The sequence below is a fragment of the Oncorhynchus gorbuscha genome, linkage group LG25, assembly GCF_021184085.1.
Source record: "Oncorhynchus gorbuscha isolate QuinsamMale2020 ecotype Even-year linkage group LG25, OgorEven_v1.0, whole genome shotgun sequence".
Lineage (NCBI taxonomy): Eukaryota > Metazoa > Chordata > Actinopteri > Salmoniformes > Salmonidae > Oncorhynchus > Oncorhynchus gorbuscha.
Genome location: NC_060197.1, coordinates 2649493 through 2656695, shown reverse-complemented (window position 1 = coordinate 2656695; position 7203 = coordinate 2649493). Strand labels below are relative to the sequence as shown.

General features: G+C 46.3%; 1 protein-coding gene across 1 annotated transcript in view; it reads left to right on the top strand.

Moving 5' to 3' along the window:
* The window catches only part of LOC124013588 (ankyrin repeat and sterile alpha motif domain-containing protein 1B-like), a 474760-nt gene that overhangs the window by 170445 nt on the left and 297112 nt on the right, over nucleotides 1–7203 (top strand).

The following is a 7203-nucleotide window of genomic DNA, read 5'->3' as shown; positions in this document are numbered from 1 at the left end:
GTCATGCAGGTGAAAGAGGACTCAAAAAGCGACTTAACAGAAACAGAGTTTATTTAAACAGTCCAAAGGAAATGTCCAAACAGGGAATAACAGAAATCCTCTAGTCTGTAGAGGGAACAATCAGGAGAAGCGGCCACAGACTGCAGGTCGCCTGGTAGGCGCAGGTCAGAGTTGACAGAGACACCTGCTCACGCAGCATCTGATGAAGGTAAAAACACGACAGGACAGGGCGATACACAATCACAGCACGGTGAACGCACTTCTGGTCTAAACAAGGAACCGACAGGACAGGAACGAACACAAAGGAATAAATAGGGACTCCAATCAGGGGAAAGGATCGGGAACAGGTGTGGGAAGACTAAGATGATTAGGGGAATAGAATTACTGGGAGCAGAACGAACGTATAGAGAGAAGAGAGAGCGAGAGAGTGAGAGAGGGAGGGGGAGAGAGAGAGGATAGAAAGAGGGAAAGGACCTAATAAGACCAGCAGAGGGAAACGAATAGAATGGGGAGCACAGGGACAAGACATGATAATAAATGACAAACATGACAGTACCCCCCCACTCACCGAGCGCCCCTGGCGCACTCGAGGAGGAATCCTGGCGGCAACGGAGGAAATCATCGATGAGTGAACGGTCCAGCACGTCCCGAGACGGAACCCAACTCCTCTCCCCAGGACCGTAACCCTCCCAATCCACAAGGTATTGGTGACCCCGTCCCGAGAACGCATGTCCATGATCTTATGTACCTTGTAAATAGGTGCGCTCTCGACAAGGACGGGAGGGGGGGAGGGAAGACGAACGGGGTGCGAAGAAAGGGCTTAACACAGGAGACATGGAAGACAGGATGGACGCGACGAAGATGTCGAAGAAGCAGTCGCACAGCGACAGGACTGACGACCTGGGAGACACGGAACGGACCAATGAACCGCGGAGTCAACTTACGAGAAGCTGTCGTAAGAGGAAGGTTGCGAGTGGAAAGCCACACTCTCTGGCCGCAACAATACCTTGACTCTTAATCCTGCGTTTATTGGCGGCTCTCACAGTCTTCCCCCGCAGACAAAGGCAGACCGGTAATGAAGTCTAAGGCGATGTGAGACCATGGTCGAGAAGGAATGGGGAGCGGTCTGAGACGACCGGCAGGAGGAGAGTTACCCGACTTAGTCTGCGCGCAGTCCGAACAAGCAGCCACGAAACGGCGCGTGTCACGCTCCTGAGTCGGCCACCAAAAGCGCTGGCGAATAGACGCAAGAGTGCCTCCAACACCGGGATGACCAGCTAACTTGGCAGAGTGAGCCCACTGAAGAACAGCCAGACGAGTGGAAACAGGAACGAAAAGGAGGTTACTAGGACAAGCGCGCGGCGACGCAGTGTGCGTGAGTGCTTGCTTAACCTGTCTTTCAATTCCCCAGACTGTTAACCCGACAACACGCCCATAAGGAAGAATCCCCTCGGGATCAGTAGAAGCCACAGAAGAACTAAACAGACGGGATAAGGCATCAGGCTTGGTGTTCTTGCTACCCGGACGGTAAGAAATCACAAACTCGAAACGAGCGAAAAACAACGCCCAACGAGCTTGACGGGCATTAAGTCGCTTTGGCAGAACGGATGTACTCAAGGTTCTTATGGTCTGTCCAAACGACAAAAGGAACGGTCGCCCTCCAACCACTGTCGCCATTCGCCTAGGGCTAAGCGGATGGCGAGCAGTTCACGGTTACCCACATCATAGTTGCGCTCAGATGGCGACAGGCGATGAGAAAATAAGCGCAAGGATGAACCTTATCGTCAGACTGGAAGCGCTGGGATAGAATGGCTCCCACGCCTACCTCTGAAGCGTCAACCTCGACAATGAATTGTCTAGTGACGTCAGGAGTAACGAGGATAGGAGCGGACGTAAAACGTTCTTTAGAAGATCAAAAGCTCCCTGGGCGGAACCGGACCACTTAAAACACGTCTTGACAGAAGTAAGAGCTGTGAGAGGGGCAGCAACTTGACCGAAATTACGAATGAAACGCCGATAGAAATTAGCGAAACCTAAAAGCGCTGCAACTCGACACGTGACCTTGGAACGGGCCAATCACTGACAGCTTGGACCTTAGCGGAATCCATCTGAATGCCTTCAGCGGAAATAACGGAACCGAGAAAAGTAACGGAGGAGACATGAAAAGAGCACTTCTCAGCCTTTACGTAGAGACAATTCTCTAAAAGGCGCTGTAGAACACGTCGAACGTGCTGAACATGAATCTCGAGTGACGGAGAAAAATCAGGATATCGTCAAGATAGACAAAAACAAAGATGTTCAGCATGTCTCTCAGAACATCATTAACTAATGCCTGAAAACAGCTGGCGCATTGGCGAGACCGAACGGCAGAACCCGGTACTCAAAATGCCCTAACGGAGTGTTAAACGCCGTTTCCACTCGCCCCTCTCTGATGCGCACGAGATGGTAAGCGTTACGAAGGTCCAACTTAGTAAAGCACCTGGCTCCCTGCAGAATCTCGAAGGCTGATGACATAAGGGGAAGCGGATAACGATTCTTAACCGTTATGTCATTCAGCTCCTCGATATCCACGCAGGGGCGCAGAGTACCGTCCTTCTTCTTAACAAAAAGAACCCCGCCCCGGCCGGAGAAGAAGAAGGCACTATGGTACCGGCGTCAAGAGACACAGACAAATAATCCTCGAGAGCCTTACGTTCGGGGAGCCGACAGAGAGTATAGTCTACCTCGAGGAGGAGTGGTCCCCGGAAGGAGATCAATACTACAATCATACGACCGGTGAGGAGGAAGGGAGTTGGCTCGGGACCGACTGAAGACCGTGCGCAGATCATGATATTCCTCCGGCACTCCTGTCAAATCGCCAGGTTCCTCCTGAGAAGTAGGGACAGAAGAAACGGGAGGGATGGCAGACATTAAACACTTCACATGACAAGAAACGTTCCAGGATAGGATAGAATTACTAGACCAATTAATAGAAGGATTATGACATACTAGCCAGGGATGACCCAAAAACAACAGGTGTAAACGGAACGGAAAATCAAAAAGAAATAGTCTCACTGTGGTTACCAGATACTGTGAGAGTTAAAGGTAGTGTCTCAAATCTGATACTGGGAAGATGACTACCATCTAAGGCAAACATGGGCGTAGGCTTGTCTAACTGTCTGAAAGGAATGTCATGTTTCCGAACCCATGCTTCGTCCATGAAACAACCTCAGCACCAGTAGCCTCCGCTTACTGATGGGTTTGGCCTCTTACTGGAGAATTTAACAAATGTCCAGCAACTCCGCAATAGAGGCACAGGGCGGCTCTTGCTCCTTCTGTCATGCAGGTGAAAGAGGACTCCAAAAGCGACTTAACAGAAACAGAGTTTATTTAAGTCCAAACAGGGAGTACCAGAAATCCTCTCTAGTCTGTAGAGGGAATAACTGGAGAAGCGGCCACAGACTGCAGGTCGTCGGGTAGGCGCAGGCCGTAGTAGACAGAGACACCTGCTCACGCAGCATCTGATGAAGGCAAAAACACGACAGGACAGGGCGACAATCACAGCAAAACACGACAGGACAGGGCGAAACGCAATCACAGCATGGTGAATACTAAACAAGGAACCGATCGGGACAGAACGGAACAAAGGAATAAATAGGGACTCTAATCAGGGAAGACTGGAACAGGTGTGGGAAGACTAAATGATGATTAGGGGAATAGGAACAGCTGGGAGCAGGAACGGAACGATAGAGAGAAGAGAGAGCGAGAGAGTGAGAGGGGAGGGGGAGAGAGAGGGATAGAAAGAGCGAAAGGACCTAATAAGACCAGCAGAGGGAAACGAACAGAATGGGGAGCACAGGGACAAGACATGATAATAAATGACAAACATGACAGACCGAGTGTCTGTGGGTTTCATTCCACGGAGGACCGAGTGTCTGTGGGTTTCATTCCACGGAGGACCGAGTGTCTGTGGGTTTCATTCCACGGAGGACCGAGTGTCTGTGGGTTTCATTCCACGGAGGACCGAGTGTCTGTGGGTTTCATTCCACGGAGAACCGAGTGTCTGTGGGTTTCATTCCACGGAGGACCGAGTGTCTGTGGGTTTTCGCTACACCCTTGTACTTGATGTATGAATTAAGGTCACTAAGGAACTTCTTCCCAGAAAGTCTGGGAAAAATCAAATAGATGTATTTTTTATTGTAGTTACCCTTTGATTCAAGTGTGCAAGCACATAGCACTGTTGTTTGGTTAGTGGTGTTTCTGTAGCACATGAGATGGAGTTTACAAAACAAATAGGCACTGGATTGATGCAAATAATCAGTATATCATTCAGCCAGGTAGGCTACTTTGTAGCTGGTTAACATTTAATTGAGAAGGTTTTGGGAAAGCCTTTCCATAAACCAGAAGGCGGTTAGTCCCATCAATTGGCAGCAATTACATTATAAAATACTTCCTCTTATCCATTCTCCTGTTTTATTGGTTTTCTTTCAACTTTCTTTCATTGTCTAGCCACCAAAGGCATAATCCTAGTCATATTAGCAACCCATGATGTTGCATCTTTAGATCTACCCTCTTTTAAAATGTCTAATAGATATTTAGATCTCTGTCCATGAAACATGAAGGTTTTCCCGCAAATTGCATTTTGTAACATTTGCGAGTAGGCCTATCACCATGTAGCCTCTGCTGAGTCCCCAACAACTGGATGTTCAGTTTTGAGGGAAATAGAGCCTGTGATGCAACTTTTTCTATTGAATTTTAATAAGGTGATGCTCCAGCTTAACTCCTCCTCCACATGTACTGGATTGGTTGAACAGTGCAGAAGAGAACCTCCCCCGACAGCTTTTTCCCTTTCTCGTCAAGAGCAGTATGTAGGGGATCTAGTTTCAGGCATTTCTTTTACGCCTGCAACATTAGGTTAAAATCCGTGTGCACATTTGTGCGCTTAAAATGTGAAGAAATAATAGTTTATCAACATTTTAAGATGTTGATTCAAAATGGTCTGTTCCATCAGCCTTATTGATTTATACGGCGTACACTGTACCTCCACTACACTAGTCCTACTTTGATATGCATCGTGGGGATTCAAGTGAGTATACTTAATGCCCACTGAAAAATAAGTAGGTATACGGGGTATACATGCGTATACCCTCCACTACACCACTGACTGTAGGTTGATTTTACCGTAACAGCCAAGATAATATCTCCATGTGTGAAGTTATATCATATACTGTAGCTTTGTTTAATCCATCACATAGCCTTTAAATGTATAACTAACTTGGTAGCTTTCATTGCTTTCCATAATGATTGTCTTAACTTTTCAGAGGTTTTGAACAATGTTACAAAGAGTTAAGGGTGAACTCCTTGCCCGCTGTAAACTTGAATGCAGCCTACATCCAAATTGCTGCTAGCTTTCCGGGCAATCAGATCAGATAGTCATTTAGATCAATAGCAAAACAGATCCTACTATATAGGTAAACTGGGAAACAACATTTTTGATAGCAGGCCTCTATTTTGGATAAAGACATGTTTAGTCACCACACCCATTGCATGTGTACTGGCACACCTGACACCGTTATAGCATCACAAGTGATGCTTTAGGAAGCAGAGACAATAGTACCTGATGAAACTACAGAGCAGTTTGAGTCCATTTAATTCCCACACCCAAAGTGAAGTCAATTCAATTAGCCATACGGGAATTGAATGGGAGGCCTACAACGTAATCCAGACTTCCTCTATAATTATGAGCTTCCCATCCCGGGCACTGTGACAGACACACTCTGCCTTAGGGACGGTTGCCATGGAAATCATCATCAAAAGAGATGGTCTCAAGAGCCCTGCAAAAGTGTCCAACCACCACGACACATCAAGGATTGTATGATAGAAATGGGATGGTTTACCCCAGACACCTTGCTGTATTTACCCTCTGGTCATGCCGAGGGGCGTCTCACTGAACTGAACCTGTATAGCTTATCTTTTGTCAGATATAACAGCTTTTTGGAAGCCTTGCTATTTCAGATTAAGTTTTATCTTTTTTTTTGCAGAACTTCAAAACTTTGGTGATGCTAACTGTACCAATATGATATAATTTCAGGGAAATCCTAATTTTTGACTGGACAGGACCTGATTCATTGAATCTGTTTCTCAGTTGCCCAATGAAAGATTATTCTGAGTGCCAAGAGGCATTCACTCACTCACTAGGAACACCTATGTGAGAATGCTGTTCATTGACTACTATAGGGAGGAGGTCAGAGACCTGGCAGTGTGGTGCCAGGACAACAACCTCTCCCTCAACGTCAGCAAGACAAAGGAGATGATCGTGGACTACAGGAAACAGAGGGCCCAGCACACCCTGTTCACATTGATGGGCTGTAGTGGAGCGGGTCAAGAGCTTCAAGTTCCTTGGTGTCCACATCACTAAGGATCGATCATGGTCCACGCACACCAACACAGTCACGAAGAGGGCACGACAACGCCTCTTCCCTCTCAAAAGGCTGAAAAGATTTGGCATGGGTCCGCAGATCCTTAAAAAGTTCTCCAGCTGCACCCCCAAGCTAAATAGCTAGCCAAATAGCTACCTGGACTATCTGCATTGACCCTTTCTGAAATAACTTTGACTCATTACATAAGCTGCTGCTAATGTTTATACGATTTTTAAAACCTTTATTTAACAAGTCAAGTCAGTTAAGGACAAATTTTATTTTCAATGACAGCCAAGGAACTGCCTGATTCAGAACATCAATTTTGACCTTACCAGTTTGGAGATTCGATCTTGCAACCTTTAGTTTTTATGTCCAAAGCTCTAACCACTAGGCTACCTGCCACCCCCATTATCTGTCACTTATTCCTAGTTATACCATATGTACATATCTACCTCAAATGACCTCGTACCCTGTATATCGAATTGGTACTGGTGCCCTGTGTATCAAATCAATCTTTATTTGTTACATGCGCCGAATATAACAAGTATAGACTTTACTGTGAAATGCTTACTTACAAGCCCTTAATCAACAGTGCAGTTCAAGAAGAGTTAAGAAAATATTTACCAAGTAGACTAAAATAAAAGTAATAACAAAAGTAACACAATAAGAATAACGAGGCTATATACAGGGGCTCCGGAATCAAACAGTGTGCGGGGTACAGTTAGTTGAGGTAATTTGTACAAGTAGGTGGGGGTGAAGTGAAGTGACATAGATAATAAACAAAGAGTAGCAGCAGTGTACAAAA